The 11,320-nt window shown below is 42.9% G+C and overlaps 38 non-coding genes across 38 annotated transcripts; all 38 read left to right on the top strand.

Moving 5' to 3' along the window:
• The first annotated feature begins 75 nt into the window (after nucleotides 1-75).
• Trnat-ugu (transfer RNA threonine (anticodon UGU)) lies at nucleotides 76-148 on the top strand. Its single transcript has one exon. It is a non-coding gene; the product is annotated as a tRNA-Thr (tRNA).
• Nucleotides 149-213: 65 nt separating this feature from the next.
• Trnaw-cca (transfer RNA tryptophan (anticodon CCA)) lies at nucleotides 214-285 on the top strand. The gene has a single exon. It is a non-coding gene; the product is annotated as a tRNA-Trp (tRNA).
• A 197-nt stretch (nucleotides 286-482) lies between these two features.
• Nucleotides 483-555, top strand: Trnal-uag (transfer RNA leucine (anticodon UAG)). The gene has a single exon. It is a non-coding gene; the product is annotated as a tRNA-Leu (tRNA).
• Nucleotides 556-620: 65 nt separating this feature from the next.
• Nucleotides 621-692, top strand: Trnaw-cca (transfer RNA tryptophan (anticodon CCA)). The gene has a single exon. It is a non-coding gene; the product is annotated as a tRNA-Trp (tRNA).
• Nucleotides 693-887: 195 nt separating this feature from the next.
• Nucleotides 888-960, top strand: Trnat-ugu (transfer RNA threonine (anticodon UGU)). Its single transcript has one exon. It is a non-coding gene; the product is annotated as a tRNA-Thr (tRNA).
• Nucleotides 961-1,026: 66 nt separating this feature from the next.
• Trnaw-cca (transfer RNA tryptophan (anticodon CCA)) lies at nucleotides 1,027-1,098 on the top strand. The gene has a single exon. It is a non-coding gene; the product is annotated as a tRNA-Trp (tRNA).
• Nucleotides 1,099-1,295: 197 nt separating this feature from the next.
• Trnat-ugu (transfer RNA threonine (anticodon UGU)) lies at nucleotides 1,296-1,368 on the top strand. Its single transcript has one exon. It is a non-coding gene; the product is annotated as a tRNA-Thr (tRNA).
• A 334-nt stretch (nucleotides 1,369-1,702) lies between these two features.
• Trnat-ugu (transfer RNA threonine (anticodon UGU)) lies at nucleotides 1,703-1,775 on the top strand. The gene has a single exon. It is a non-coding gene; the product is annotated as a tRNA-Thr (tRNA).
• A 66-nt stretch (nucleotides 1,776-1,841) lies between these two features.
• Trnaw-cca (transfer RNA tryptophan (anticodon CCA)) lies at nucleotides 1,842-1,913 on the top strand. Its single transcript has one exon. It is a non-coding gene; the product is annotated as a tRNA-Trp (tRNA).
• A 197-nt stretch (nucleotides 1,914-2,110) lies between these two features.
• Nucleotides 2,111-2,183, top strand: Trnat-ugu (transfer RNA threonine (anticodon UGU)). The gene has a single exon. It is a non-coding gene; the product is annotated as a tRNA-Thr (tRNA).
• A 332-nt stretch (nucleotides 2,184-2,515) lies between these two features.
• On the top strand, nucleotides 2,516-2,588 carry Trnaa-ugc (transfer RNA alanine (anticodon UGC)). The gene has a single exon. It is a non-coding gene; the product is annotated as a tRNA-Ala (tRNA).
• Nucleotides 2,589-2,921: 333 nt separating this feature from the next.
• On the top strand, nucleotides 2,922-2,994 carry Trnat-ugu (transfer RNA threonine (anticodon UGU)). Its single transcript has one exon. It is a non-coding gene; the product is annotated as a tRNA-Thr (tRNA).
• Nucleotides 2,995-3,467: 473 nt separating this feature from the next.
• Nucleotides 3,468-3,539, top strand: Trnaw-cca (transfer RNA tryptophan (anticodon CCA)). The gene has a single exon. It is a non-coding gene; the product is annotated as a tRNA-Trp (tRNA).
• A 197-nt stretch (nucleotides 3,540-3,736) lies between these two features.
• Trnat-ugu (transfer RNA threonine (anticodon UGU)) lies at nucleotides 3,737-3,809 on the top strand. The gene has a single exon. It is a non-coding gene; the product is annotated as a tRNA-Thr (tRNA).
• A 65-nt stretch (nucleotides 3,810-3,874) lies between these two features.
• Trnaw-cca (transfer RNA tryptophan (anticodon CCA)) lies at nucleotides 3,875-3,946 on the top strand. Its single transcript has one exon. It is a non-coding gene; the product is annotated as a tRNA-Trp (tRNA).
• A 194-nt stretch (nucleotides 3,947-4,140) lies between these two features.
• On the top strand, nucleotides 4,141-4,213 carry Trnat-ugu (transfer RNA threonine (anticodon UGU)). The gene has a single exon. It is a non-coding gene; the product is annotated as a tRNA-Thr (tRNA).
• A 470-nt stretch (nucleotides 4,214-4,683) lies between these two features.
• Trnaw-cca (transfer RNA tryptophan (anticodon CCA)) lies at nucleotides 4,684-4,755 on the top strand. Its single transcript has one exon. It is a non-coding gene; the product is annotated as a tRNA-Trp (tRNA).
• A 197-nt stretch (nucleotides 4,756-4,952) lies between these two features.
• On the top strand, nucleotides 4,953-5,025 carry Trnat-ugu (transfer RNA threonine (anticodon UGU)). The gene has a single exon. It is a non-coding gene; the product is annotated as a tRNA-Thr (tRNA).
• Nucleotides 5,026-5,090: 65 nt separating this feature from the next.
• Nucleotides 5,091-5,162, top strand: Trnaw-cca (transfer RNA tryptophan (anticodon CCA)). The gene has a single exon. It is a non-coding gene; the product is annotated as a tRNA-Trp (tRNA).
• Nucleotides 5,163-5,359: 197 nt separating this feature from the next.
• On the top strand, nucleotides 5,360-5,432 carry Trnat-ugu (transfer RNA threonine (anticodon UGU)). The gene has a single exon. It is a non-coding gene; the product is annotated as a tRNA-Thr (tRNA).
• A 334-nt stretch (nucleotides 5,433-5,766) lies between these two features.
• Trnat-ugu (transfer RNA threonine (anticodon UGU)) lies at nucleotides 5,767-5,839 on the top strand. The gene has a single exon. It is a non-coding gene; the product is annotated as a tRNA-Thr (tRNA).
• A 65-nt stretch (nucleotides 5,840-5,904) lies between these two features.
• Trnaw-cca (transfer RNA tryptophan (anticodon CCA)) lies at nucleotides 5,905-5,976 on the top strand. Its single transcript has one exon. It is a non-coding gene; the product is annotated as a tRNA-Trp (tRNA).
• Nucleotides 5,977-6,171: 195 nt separating this feature from the next.
• On the top strand, nucleotides 6,172-6,244 carry Trnat-ugu (transfer RNA threonine (anticodon UGU)). The gene has a single exon. It is a non-coding gene; the product is annotated as a tRNA-Thr (tRNA).
• A 473-nt stretch (nucleotides 6,245-6,717) lies between these two features.
• Nucleotides 6,718-6,789, top strand: Trnaw-cca (transfer RNA tryptophan (anticodon CCA)). The gene has a single exon. It is a non-coding gene; the product is annotated as a tRNA-Trp (tRNA).
• A 197-nt stretch (nucleotides 6,790-6,986) lies between these two features.
• On the top strand, nucleotides 6,987-7,059 carry Trnat-ugu (transfer RNA threonine (anticodon UGU)). Its single transcript has one exon. It is a non-coding gene; the product is annotated as a tRNA-Thr (tRNA).
• Nucleotides 7,060-7,124: 65 nt separating this feature from the next.
• On the top strand, nucleotides 7,125-7,196 carry Trnaw-cca (transfer RNA tryptophan (anticodon CCA)). Its single transcript has one exon. It is a non-coding gene; the product is annotated as a tRNA-Trp (tRNA).
• Nucleotides 7,197-7,390: 194 nt separating this feature from the next.
• Nucleotides 7,391-7,463, top strand: Trnat-ugu (transfer RNA threonine (anticodon UGU)). The gene has a single exon. It is a non-coding gene; the product is annotated as a tRNA-Thr (tRNA).
• A 470-nt stretch (nucleotides 7,464-7,933) lies between these two features.
• On the top strand, nucleotides 7,934-8,005 carry Trnaw-cca (transfer RNA tryptophan (anticodon CCA)). The gene has a single exon. It is a non-coding gene; the product is annotated as a tRNA-Trp (tRNA).
• Nucleotides 8,006-8,340: 335 nt separating this feature from the next.
• Nucleotides 8,341-8,412, top strand: Trnaw-cca (transfer RNA tryptophan (anticodon CCA)). The gene has a single exon. It is a non-coding gene; the product is annotated as a tRNA-Trp (tRNA).
• Nucleotides 8,413-8,609: 197 nt separating this feature from the next.
• Nucleotides 8,610-8,682, top strand: Trnat-ugu (transfer RNA threonine (anticodon UGU)). Its single transcript has one exon. It is a non-coding gene; the product is annotated as a tRNA-Thr (tRNA).
• Nucleotides 8,683-9,154: 472 nt separating this feature from the next.
• On the top strand, nucleotides 9,155-9,226 carry Trnaw-cca (transfer RNA tryptophan (anticodon CCA)). Its single transcript has one exon. It is a non-coding gene; the product is annotated as a tRNA-Trp (tRNA).
• A 197-nt stretch (nucleotides 9,227-9,423) lies between these two features.
• Nucleotides 9,424-9,496, top strand: Trnat-ugu (transfer RNA threonine (anticodon UGU)). Its single transcript has one exon. It is a non-coding gene; the product is annotated as a tRNA-Thr (tRNA).
• A 65-nt stretch (nucleotides 9,497-9,561) lies between these two features.
• Trnaw-cca (transfer RNA tryptophan (anticodon CCA)) lies at nucleotides 9,562-9,633 on the top strand. The gene has a single exon. It is a non-coding gene; the product is annotated as a tRNA-Trp (tRNA).
• Nucleotides 9,634-9,827: 194 nt separating this feature from the next.
• On the top strand, nucleotides 9,828-9,900 carry Trnat-ugu (transfer RNA threonine (anticodon UGU)). The gene has a single exon. It is a non-coding gene; the product is annotated as a tRNA-Thr (tRNA).
• Nucleotides 9,901-10,370: 470 nt separating this feature from the next.
• Trnaw-cca (transfer RNA tryptophan (anticodon CCA)) lies at nucleotides 10,371-10,442 on the top strand. The gene has a single exon. It is a non-coding gene; the product is annotated as a tRNA-Trp (tRNA).
• A 197-nt stretch (nucleotides 10,443-10,639) lies between these two features.
• On the top strand, nucleotides 10,640-10,712 carry Trnat-ugu (transfer RNA threonine (anticodon UGU)). The gene has a single exon. It is a non-coding gene; the product is annotated as a tRNA-Thr (tRNA).
• Nucleotides 10,713-10,777: 65 nt separating this feature from the next.
• Trnaw-cca (transfer RNA tryptophan (anticodon CCA)) lies at nucleotides 10,778-10,849 on the top strand. The gene has a single exon. It is a non-coding gene; the product is annotated as a tRNA-Trp (tRNA).
• A 197-nt stretch (nucleotides 10,850-11,046) lies between these two features.
• Nucleotides 11,047-11,119, top strand: Trnat-ugu (transfer RNA threonine (anticodon UGU)). The gene has a single exon. It is a non-coding gene; the product is annotated as a tRNA-Thr (tRNA).
• The last annotated feature ends 201 nt before the right edge of the window (nucleotides 11,120-11,320 follow it).

Genomic DNA, 11,320 nt, shown 5'->3' with positions numbered 1-11,320 from the left:
ATTTTGTTGAACACAACGACGAGAAACAGGCAAAATCATCAATGGGTAGCAAAAAATAACTTAATACGCTTGCGAGCCTTCATAGCTCAGTGCTTAGAGCACTGGTCTTGTAAACAGGGGGTCGTGAGTTCGATTCTCACTGGAGGCTTCTTTTTGTTTCAACCGCATGAAGTCAAAACCCAAACAGCCAAACGCTCCATCGGAAAATCGCCTGACTCCGTGGCGCAACGGTAGCGCGTCTGACTCCAGATCAGAAGGTTGCGTGTTCAAATCACGTCGGGGTCAATTCTTTTCATAATCAATGTGAAAAACAAGGAAATTTTTTTTGTTTCTTGCAAAAATAGGCGGTTAATTGCCTGTATCAGACACATCGAAATCAAGACCTTCGAGTCGTCAAAAGATAACTCATTTTGTTGCACACAACGACGAGAAACTGGCAAAATCATCAACGGGTAGCAAAAAATTTGTTAGTTCTTTTGCGAGCCTTCATAGCTCAGGGGTTACAGCACTGGTCTTAGAAACCAGGGGTCGTGAGTTCGATCCTCACTGGAGGCTTACTTTCGTTTTAACCCCATGAAATGGAATTCAAAACAGCCAAACGCTCCATCTGAAAATCGCCTGACTCCGTGGCGCAACGGTAGCGCGTCTGACTCCAGATCAGAAGGTTGCGTGTTCAAATCACGTCGGGGTCAATTCCTTTCAAAATCAATCTGCAAAACAGGGATTTCTTTTGTTTCTTGCAAAAATAGGCGGTTAATTGCCTGTATCAGACACATCGAAATCAAGACCTTCGAGTCGACAAGAGATAACACATTTTGTTGCACACAACGACGATAAACTGGCAAAATCATCAACGGGTAGCAAAAAATAACTTGACACACTTGCGAGCCTTCATAGCTCAGGGGTTAGAGTACTGGTCTTGTAAACCAGGGGTCGTGAGTTCGATTCTCACTGGAGGCTTCTTTTTGATTAATCCGCATGAAGTGAAATACCCAAACAGCCAAACGTTCCATCTGAAAAACGCCTGACTCCGTGGCGCAACGGTAGCGCGTCTGACTCCAGATCAGAAGGTTGCGTGTTCAAATCACGTCGGGGTCAATTCCTTTCAAAATCAATGTGCAAAACAAGGAATTTTTTTTTGTTTCTTGCAAAAATAGGCTGTTGATTGCCTGTATCAGACACATCGAAAACAAGATCTTCAAGTCGTCAAAAGATAACTTATTTTGTTGTACACAACGACGAGAAACTGGCAAAATCATCAACGGGTAGCAAAAAATAACTTAATTCGCTTGCGAGCCTTCATAGCTCAGGGGTTAGAGCACTGGTCTTGTAAACCAGGGGTCGTGAGTTCGATTCTCACTGGAGGCTTCTTTTTGTTTCAACCGCATGAAGTGAAAACTCAAACAGCCAAACGCTCCATCCGAAAAACGCCCGACTCCGTGGGGCAACGGTAGCGCGTCTGACTCCAGATCAGAAGGTTGCGTGTTCAAATTACGTCGGGGTCAATTCTTTTCATAATCAATGTGCAAAACAAGGAAATTTTTTTTGTTTCTTGCAAAAATAGGCGGTTAATTGCCTGCATCAGACACATCGAAAACAAGATCTTCGAGTCGTCAAAAGATAACTCATTTTGTTGTACACAACGACGAGAAACAGGCAAAATCATCAACGAGGAACAAAAAATAACTTGACACACTTGCGAGCCTTCATAGCTCAGGGGTTAGAGCACTGGTCTTGTAAACCAGGGGTCGTGAGTTCGATTCTCACTGGAGGCTTCTTTTTGATTAAACCGCATGAAGTGAAATACCCAAACAGCCAAACGTTCCATCTGAAAAACGCCTGACTCCGTGGCGCAACGGTAGCGCGTCTGACTCCAGATCAGAAGGTTGCGTGTTCAAATCACGTCGGGGTCAATTCCTTTCAAAATCAATGCGCAAAACAAGGAATTTTTTTTTGTTTCTTGCAAAAATAGGCTGTTGATTGCCTGTATCAGACACATCGAAAACAAGATCTTCAAGTCGTCAAAAGATAACTTATTTTGTTGTACACAACGACGAGAAACTGGCAAAATCATCAAAGGGTAGCAAAAAATAACTTAATACACTTGCGAGCCTTCATAGCTCAGGGGTTAGAGCACTGGTCTTGTAAACCAGGGGTCGTGAGTTCGATTCTCACTGGAGGCTTACTTTTATTTTAACCCCATGAAATGGAAATCAAAACAGCCAAACGCTCCATCTGAAAAGCGCCTAACTCCGTGCCGCAACGGTAGCGCGTCTGACTCCAGATCAGAAGGTTGCGTGTTCAAATCACGTCGGGGTCAATTCCTTTCAAAATCAATGTGCAAAACAGGGATTTTTTTTGTTTCTTGCAAAAATAGGCGGTTAATTGCCTGTATCAGACACATCGAAAACAAGATCTTCGAGTCGTCAAAAGATAACTCATTTTGTTGTACACAACGACGAGAAACTGGCAAAATCATCAACCGGTAGCAAAAAATAACTTAATACATTTGCGAGCCTTCATAGCTCAGGGGTTATAGCACTGGTCTTGCAAACCAGGTGTCGTGAGTTTGATTCTCACTGGAGGCTTTTTTTTGTTTAAACCGCATGAAGTGAAATACCCAAACAGCCAAACGCTCCATCTGAAAAACGCCTAACTCCGTGGCGCAACGGTAGCGCGTCTGATGCCAGATCAGAAGGGTGCGTGTTCAAATCACGTCGGGGTCAATTCCTTTCATAATCAATGTGCAAAACAGGGATTTTTTTTGTTTCTTGCAAATATAGGCGGTTAATTGCCTGTATCAGACACATCGAAAACAAGATCTTCGAGTCGTCAAAAGATAACTCATTTTGTTGTACACAACGACGAGAAACAGGCAAAATCATCAACGAGGAGCAAAAAATAACTTGATACACTTGCGAGCCTTCATAGCTCAGGGGTTAGAGCACTGGTCTTGTAAACCAGGGGTCGTGAGTTCGATTCTCACTGGAGGCTTCATTTTGTTTTAACCGCATGAAGTGAAATACCCAAACAGCCAAACGCTCCATCCGAAAAACGCCCGACTCCGTGGCGCAACGGTAGCGCGTCTGACTCCAGATCAGAAGGTTGCGTGTTCAAATTACATCGGGGTCAATTCTTTTCATAATCAATGTGCAAAACAAGGAAATTTTTTTTGTTTCTTGCAAAAATAGGCGGTTAATTGCCTGTATCAGACACATCGAAAACAAGATCTTCAAGTCGTCAAAAGATAACTTATTTTGTTGTACACAACGACGAGAAACTGGCAAAATCATCAACGGGTAGCAAAAAATAACTTAATACACTTGCGAGCCTTGATAGCTCAGGGGTTAGAGCACTGGTCTTGTAAACCAGGGGTCGTCAGTTCGATTCTCACTAGAGGCTTCTTTTTGTTTCAACCGCATGAAGTCAAAACCCTAACAGCCAAACGCTCCATCTGAAAAACGCCTGACTCCGTGGCGCAACGGTAGCGCGTCTGACTCCAGATCAGAAGGTTGCGTGTTCAAATCACGTCGGGGTCAATTCTTTTCATAATCAATGTGCAAAACAAGGAAATTTTTTTTGTTTCTTGCAAAAATAGGCGGTTAATTGCCTGCATCAGACACATCGAAAACAAGATCTTCAAGTCGTCAAAAGATAACTTATTTTGTTGTACACAACGACGAGAAACAGGCAAAATCATCAACGAGGAGCAAAAAATAACTTGACACACTTGCGAGCCTTCATAGCTCAGGGGTTAGAGCACTGGTCTTGTAAACCAGGGGTCGTGAGTTCGATTCTCACTGGAGGCTTCTTTTTGTTTTAACCGCATGAAGTGAAAACTCAAACAGCCAAACGCTCCATCTGAAAATCGCCTAACTTCGTGGCGCAACGGTAGCGCGTCTGACTCCAGATCAGAAGGTTGCGTGTTCAAATCACGTCGGGGTCAATTCCTTTCAAAATCAATGTGCAAAACAGGTTTTTTTTTGTTTCTTGCAAAAATAGGCGGTTAATTGCCTGTATCAGACACATCGAAATCAAGACCTTCGAGTCGACAAGAGATAACACATTTTGTTGCACACAACGACGAGAAACTGGCAAAATCATCAACGGGTAGCAAAAAATAACTTGACACACTTGCGAGCCTTCATAGCTCAGGGGTTAGAGCACTGGTCTTGTAAACCAGGGGTCGTGAGTTCGATTCTCACTGGAGGCATCTTTTTGTTTTAACCGCATGAAATGAAAACCCAAACAGCCAAACGCACCATCTGAAAAACGCTTGACTCCGTGGCGCAACGGTAGCGCGTCTGATGCCAGATCAGAAGGGTGCGTGTTCAAATCACGTCGGGGTCAACTCTCTTCATAATCAATGTGCAAAACAAGGATTTTTTTTGTTTCTTGCAAAAATAGGCGGTTAATTTCCTGTATCAGACACATCGAAAACAAGATCTTCGAGTCGTCAAAAGATAACTCATTTTGTTGTACACAACGACGAGAAACTGGCAAAATCATCAATGGGTAGCAAAAAATAATTTAATACGCTTGCGAGCCTTCATAGCTCAGTGCTTAGAGCACTGGTCTTGTAAACCTGGGTTCGTGAGTTCGATTCTCACTGGAGGCTTACTTTTATTTTAACCCCATGAAATGGAAATCAAAACAGCCAAACGCACCATCTGAAAAACGCCTAACTCCGTGGCGCAACGGTAGCGCGTCTGACTCCAGATCAGAAGGTTGCGTGTTCAAATCACGTCGGGGTCAATTCTTTTCATAATCAATGTGCAAAACAAGGAAATTTTTTATGTTTCTTGCAAAAATAGGCGGTTAATTGCCTGCATCAGACACATCGAAAACAAGATCTTCAAGTCATCAAAAGATAACTTATTTTGTTGTACACAACGACGAGAAACTGGCAAAATCATCAACGGGTAGCAAAAAATAACTTAATACACTTGCGAGCCTTGATAGCTCAGAGGTTAGAGCACTGGTCATGTAAACCAGGGGTCGTGAGTTCGATTCTCACTGGAGGCTTCTTTTTGTTTTAACCGCATGAAGTGAAAACTCAAACAGCCAAACGCTCCATCTGAAAAACGCCTGACTCCGTGGCGCAACGGTAGCGCGTCTGACTCCAGATCAGAAGGTTGCGTGTTCAAATCACGTCGGGGTCAATTCCTTTCAAAATCAATGTGCAAAACAAGGAATTTTTTTTTGTTTCTTGCAAAAATAGGCTGTTGATTGCCTGTATCAGACACATCGAAAACAAGATCTTCAAGTCGTCAAAAGATAACTTATTTTGTTGTACACAACGACGAGAAACTGGCAAAATCATCAAAGGGTAGCAAAAAATAACTTAATTCGCTTGCGAGCCTTCATAGCTCAGGGGTTAGAGCACTGGTCTTGTAAACCAGGGGTCGTGAGTTCGATTCTCACTGGAGGCTTCGTTTTGTTTCAACCGCATGAAGTGAAAACCCAAACAGCCAAACGCTCCATCTGAAAAACGCCTGACTCCGTGGGGCAACGGTAGCGCGTCTGACTCCAGATCAGAAGGTTGCGTGTTCAAATTACGTCGGGGTCAATTCTTTTCATAATCAATGTGAAAAACAAGGAATTTTTTTATGTTTCTTGCAAAAATAGGCGGTTAATTGCCTGTATCAGACACATCGAAAACAAGATCTTCGAGTCGTCAAAAGATAACTCATTTTGTTGTACACAACGACGAGAAACTGGCAAAATCATCAACGGGTAGCCAAAAATAACTTAATACACTTGCGAGCCTTGATAGCTCAGGGGTTAGAGCACTGGTCTTGTAAACCAGGGGTCGTGAGTTCGATTCTCACTGGAGGCTTCTTTTTGTTTCAACCGCATGAAGTGAAAACCCAAACAGCCAAATGCTCCATCTGAAAAACGCCTAACTCCGTGGCGCAACGGTAGCGCGTCTGACTCCAGATCAGAAGGTTGCGTGTTCAAATCACGTCGGGGTCAATTCCTTTCAAAATCAATGTGCAAAACAGGGATTTTTTTCGTTTCTTGCAAAAATAGGCGGTTAATTGCCTGTATCAGACACATCGAAATCAAGACCTTCGAGTCGTCAAAAGATAACTCATTTTGTTGTACACAACGACGAGAAACAGGCAAAATCATCAACGAGGAGCAAAAAATAACTTGATACACTTGCGAGCCTTCATAGCTCAGGGGTTAGAGCACTGGTCTTGTAAACCAGGGGTCGTGAGTTCGATTCTCACTGGAGGCTTCATTTTGTTTTAACCGCATGAAGTGAAATACCCAAACAGCCAAACGCTCCATCCGAAAAACGCCCGACTCCGTGGCGCAACGGTAGCGCGTCTGACTCCAGATCAGAAGGTTGCGTGTTCAAATTACATCGGGGTCAATTCTTTTCATAATCAATGTGCAAAACAAGGAAATTTTTTTTGTTTCTTGCAAAAATAGGCGGTTAATTGCCTGTATCAGACACATCGAAAACAAGATCTTCAAGTCGTCAAAAGATAACTTATTTTGTTGTACACAACGACGAGAAACTGGCAAAATCATCAACGGGTAGCAAAAAATAACTTAATACACTTGCGAGCCTTGATAGCTCAGGGGTTAGAGCACTGGTCTTGTAAACCAGGGGTCGTCAGTTCGATTCTCACTAGAGGCTTCTTTTTGTTTCAACCGCATGAAGTCAAAACCCTAACAGCCAAACGCTCCATCTGAAAAACGCCTGACTCCGTGGCGCAACGGTAGCGCGTCTGACTCCAGATCAGAAGGTTGCGTGTTCAAATCACGTCGGGGTAAATTCTTTTCATAATCAATGTGCAAAACAAGGAAATTTTTTTTGTTTCTTGCAAAAATAGGCGGTTAATTGCCTGCATCAGACACATCGAAAACAAGATCTTCAAGTCGTCAAAAGATAACTTATTTTGTTGTACACAACGACGAGAAACAGGCAAAATCATCAACGAGGAGCAAAAAATAACTTGACACACTTGCGAGCCTTCATAGCTCAGGGGTTAGAGCACTGGTCTTGTAAACCAGGGGTCGTGAGTTCGATTCTCACTGGAGGCTTCTTTTTGTTTTAACCGCATGAAGTGAAAACTCAAACAGCCAAACGCTCCATCTGAAAATCGCCTAACTTCGTGGCGCAACGGTAGCGCGTCTGACTCCAGATCAGAAGGTTGCGTGTTCAAATCACGTCGGGGTCAATTCCTTTCAAAATCAATGTGCAAAACAGGTTTTTTTTTGTTTCTTGCAAAAATAGGCGGTTAATTGCCTGTATCAGACACATCGAAATCAAGACCTTCGAGTCGACAAGAGATAACACATTTTGTTGCACACAACGACGAGAAACTGGCAAAATCATCAACGGGTAGCAAAAAATAACTTGACACACTTGCGAGCCTTCATAGCTCAGGGGTTAGAGCACTGGTCTTGTAAACCAGGGGTCGTGAGTTCGATTCTCACTGGAGGCATCTTTTTGTTTTAACCGCATGAAATGAAAACCCAAACAGCCAAACGCACCATCTGAAAAACGCTTGACTCCGTGGCGCAACGGTAGCGCGTCTGATGCCAGATCAGAAGGGTGCGTGTTCAAATCACGTCGGGGTCAACTCTCTTCATAATCAATGTGCAAAACAAGGATTTTTTTTGTTTCTTGCAAAAATAGGCGGTTAATTTCCTGTATCAGACACATCGAAAACAAGATCTTCGAGTCGTCAAAAGATAACTCATTTTGTTGTACACAACGACGAGAAACTGGCAAAATCATCAATGGGTAGCAAAAAATAATTTAATACGCTTGCGAGCCTTCATAGCTCAGTGCTTAGAGCACTGGTCTTGTAAACCTGGGTTCGTGAGTTCGATTCTCACTGGAGGCTTACTTTTATTTTAACCCCATGAAATGGAAATCAAAACAGCCAAACGCACCATCTGAAAAACGCCTAACTCCGTGGCGCAACGGTAGCGCGTCTGACTCCAGATCAGAAGGTTGCGTGTTCAAATCACGTCGGGGTCAATTCTTTTCATAATCAATGTGCAAAACAAGGAAATTTTTTATGTTTCTTGCAAAAATAGGCGGTTAATTGCCTGCATCAGACACATCGAAAACAAGATCTTCAAGTCATCAAAAGATAACTTATTTTGTTGTACACAACGACGAGAAACTGGCAAAATCATCAACGGGTAGCAAAAAATAACTTAATACACTTGCGAGCCTTGATAGCTCAGAGGTTAGAGCACTGGTCATGTAAACCAGGGGTCCTGAGTTCGATTCTCACTGGAGGCTTCTTTTTGTTTTAACCGCATGAAGTGAAAACTCAAACAGCCAAACGCTCCATCTGAAAAACGCCTGACTCCGTGGCGCAACGGTAGCGCGTCTGACTCCAGATCAGAAGGTTGCGTGTTCAAATCACGTCGGGGTCAATTCCTTTCAAAATCAATGTGCAAAACAAGGAATTTTTTTTTGTTTCTTGCAAAAATAGGCTGTTGATTGCCTGTATCAGACACATCGAAAACAAGATCTTCAAGTCGTCAAAAGATAACTTATTTTGTTGTACACAACGACGAGAAACTGGCAAAATCATCAAAGGGTAGCAAAAAATAACTTAATTCGCTTGCGAGCCTTCATAGCTCAGGGGTTAGAGCACTGGTCTTGTAAACCAGGGGTCGTGAGTTCGATTCTCACTGGAGGCTTCGTTTTGTTTCAACCGCATGAAGTGAAAACCCAAACAGCCAAACGCTCCATCTGAAAAACGCCTGACTCCGTGGGGCAACGGTAGCGCGTCTGACTCCAGATCAGAAGGTTGCGTGTTCAAATTACGTCGGGGTCAATTCTTTTCATAATCAATGTGAAAAACAAGGAATTATTTTATGTTTCTTGCAAAAATAGGCGGTTAATTGCCTGTATCAGACACATCGAAAACAAGATCTTCAAGTCGTCAAAAGATAACTTATTTTGTTGTACACAACGACGAGAAACTGGCAAAATCATCAACGGGTAGCAAAAAATAACTTAATACACTTGCGAGCCTTGATAGCTCAGGGGTTAGAGCACTGGTCTTGTAAACCAGGGGTCGTCAGTTCGATTCTCACTAGAGGCTTCTTTTTGTTTCAACCGCATGAAGTCAAAACCCTAACAGCCAAACGCTCCATCTGAAAAACGCCTGACTCCGTGGCGCAACGGTAGCGCGTCTGACTCCAGATCAGAAGGTTGCGTGTTCAAATCACGTCGGGGTCAATTCTTTTCATAATCAATGTGCAAAACAAGGAAATTTTTTTTGTTTCTTGCAAAAATAGGCGGTTAATTGCCTGCATCAGACACATCGAAAACAAGATCTTCAAGTCGTCAAAAGATAACTTATTTTGTTGTACACAACGACGAGAAACAGGCAAAATCATCAACGAGGAGCAAAAAATAACTTGACACACTTGCGAGCCTTCATAGCTCAGGGGTTAGAGCACTGGTCTTGTAAACCAGGGGTCGTGAGTTCGATTCTCACTGGAGGCTTCTTTTTGTTTTAACCGCATGAAGTGAAAACTCAAACAGCCAAACGCTCCATCTGAAAATCGCCTAACTTCGTGGCGCAACGGTAGCGCGTCTGACTCCAGATCAGAAGGTTGCGTGTTCAAATCACGTCGGGGTCAATTCCTTTCAAAATCAATGTGCAAAACAGGTTTTTTTTTGTTTCTTGCAAAAATAGGCGGTTAATTGCCTGTATCAGACACATCGAAATCAAGACCTTCGAGTCGACAAGAGATAACACATTTTGTTGCACACAACGACGAGAAACTGGCAAAATCATCAACGGGTAGCAAAAAATAACTTGACACACTTGCGAGCCTTCATAGCTCAGGGGTTAGAGCACTGGTCTTGTAAACCAGGGGTCGTGAGTTCGATTCTCACTGGAGGCATCTTTTTGTTTTAACCGCATGAAATGAAAACCCAAACAGCCAAACGCACCATCTAAAAAACGCTTGACTCCGTGGCGCAACGGTAGCGCGTCTGATGCCAGATCAGAAGGGTGCGTGTTCAAATCACGTCGGGGTCAACTCTCTTCATAATCAATGTGCAAAACAAGGATTTTTTTTGTTTCTTGCAAAAATAGGCGGTTAATTTCCTGTATCAGACACATCGAAAACAAGATCTTCGAGTCGTCAAAAGATAACTCATTTTGTTGTACACAACGACGAGAAACTGGCAAAATCATCAATGGGTAGCAAAAAATAATTTAATACGCTTGCGAGCCTTCATAGCTCAGTGCTTAGAGCACTGGTCTTGTAAACCTGGGTTCGTGAGTTCGATTCTCACTGGAGGCTTACTTTTATTTTAACCCCATGAAATGGAAATCAAAACAGCCAAACGCACCATCTGAAAAACGCCTAACTCCGTGGCGCAACGGTAGCGCGTCTGACTCCAGATCAGAAGGTTGCGTGTTCAAATCACGTCGGGGTCAATTCTTTTCATAATCAATGTGCAAAACAAGGAAATTTTTTATGTTTCTTGCAAAAATAGGCGGTTAATTGCCTGCATCAGACACATCGAAAACAAGATCTTCAAGTCATCAAAAGATAACTTATTTTGTTGTACACAACGACGAGAAACTGGCAAAATCATCAACGGGTAGCAAAAAATAACTTAATACACTTGCGAGCCTTGATAGCTCAGAGGTTAGAGCACTGGTCATGTAAACCAGGGGTCGTGAGTTCGATTCTCACTGGAGGCTTCTTTTTGTTTTAACCGCATGAAGTGAAAACTCAAACAGCCAAACGCTCCATCTGAAAAACGCCTGACTCCGTGGCGCAACGGTAGCGCGTCTGACTCCAGATCAGAAGGTTGCGTGTTCAAATCACGTCGGGGTCAATTCCTTTCAAAATCAATGTGCAAAACAAGGAATTTTTTTTTGTTTCTTGCAAAAATAGGCTGTTGATTGCCTGTATCAGACACATCGAAAACAAGATCTTCAAGTCGTCAAAAGATAACTTATTTTGTTGTACACAACGACGAGAAACTGGCAAAATCATCAAAGGGTAGCAAAAAATAACTTAATTCGCTTGCGAGCCTTCATAGCTCAGGGGTTAGAGCACTGGTCTTGTAAACCAGGGGTCGTGAGTTCGATTCTCACTGGAGGCTTCGTTTTGTTTCAACCGCATGAAGTGAAAACCCAAACAGCCAAACGCTCCATCTGAAAAACGCCTGACTCCGTGGGGCAACGGTAGCGCGTCTAAATCCAGATCAGAAGGTTGCGTGTTCAAATTACGTCGGGGTCAATTCTTTTCATAATCAATGTGAAAAACAAGGAATTTTTTTATGTTTCTTGCAAAAATAGGCGGT

The sequence above is a fragment of the Phallusia mammillata genome, chromosome 8 (genome assembly GCF_965637545.1).
Source record: "Phallusia mammillata chromosome 8, kaPhaMamm4.hap1.1, whole genome shotgun sequence".
Classification (NCBI taxonomy): Eukaryota; Metazoa; Chordata; class Ascidiacea; order Phlebobranchia; family Ascidiidae; genus Phallusia; species Phallusia mammillata.
Note: the sequence above shows the minus strand (reverse complement) of the source record. Positions and strands in the feature narration are given on the sequence as shown.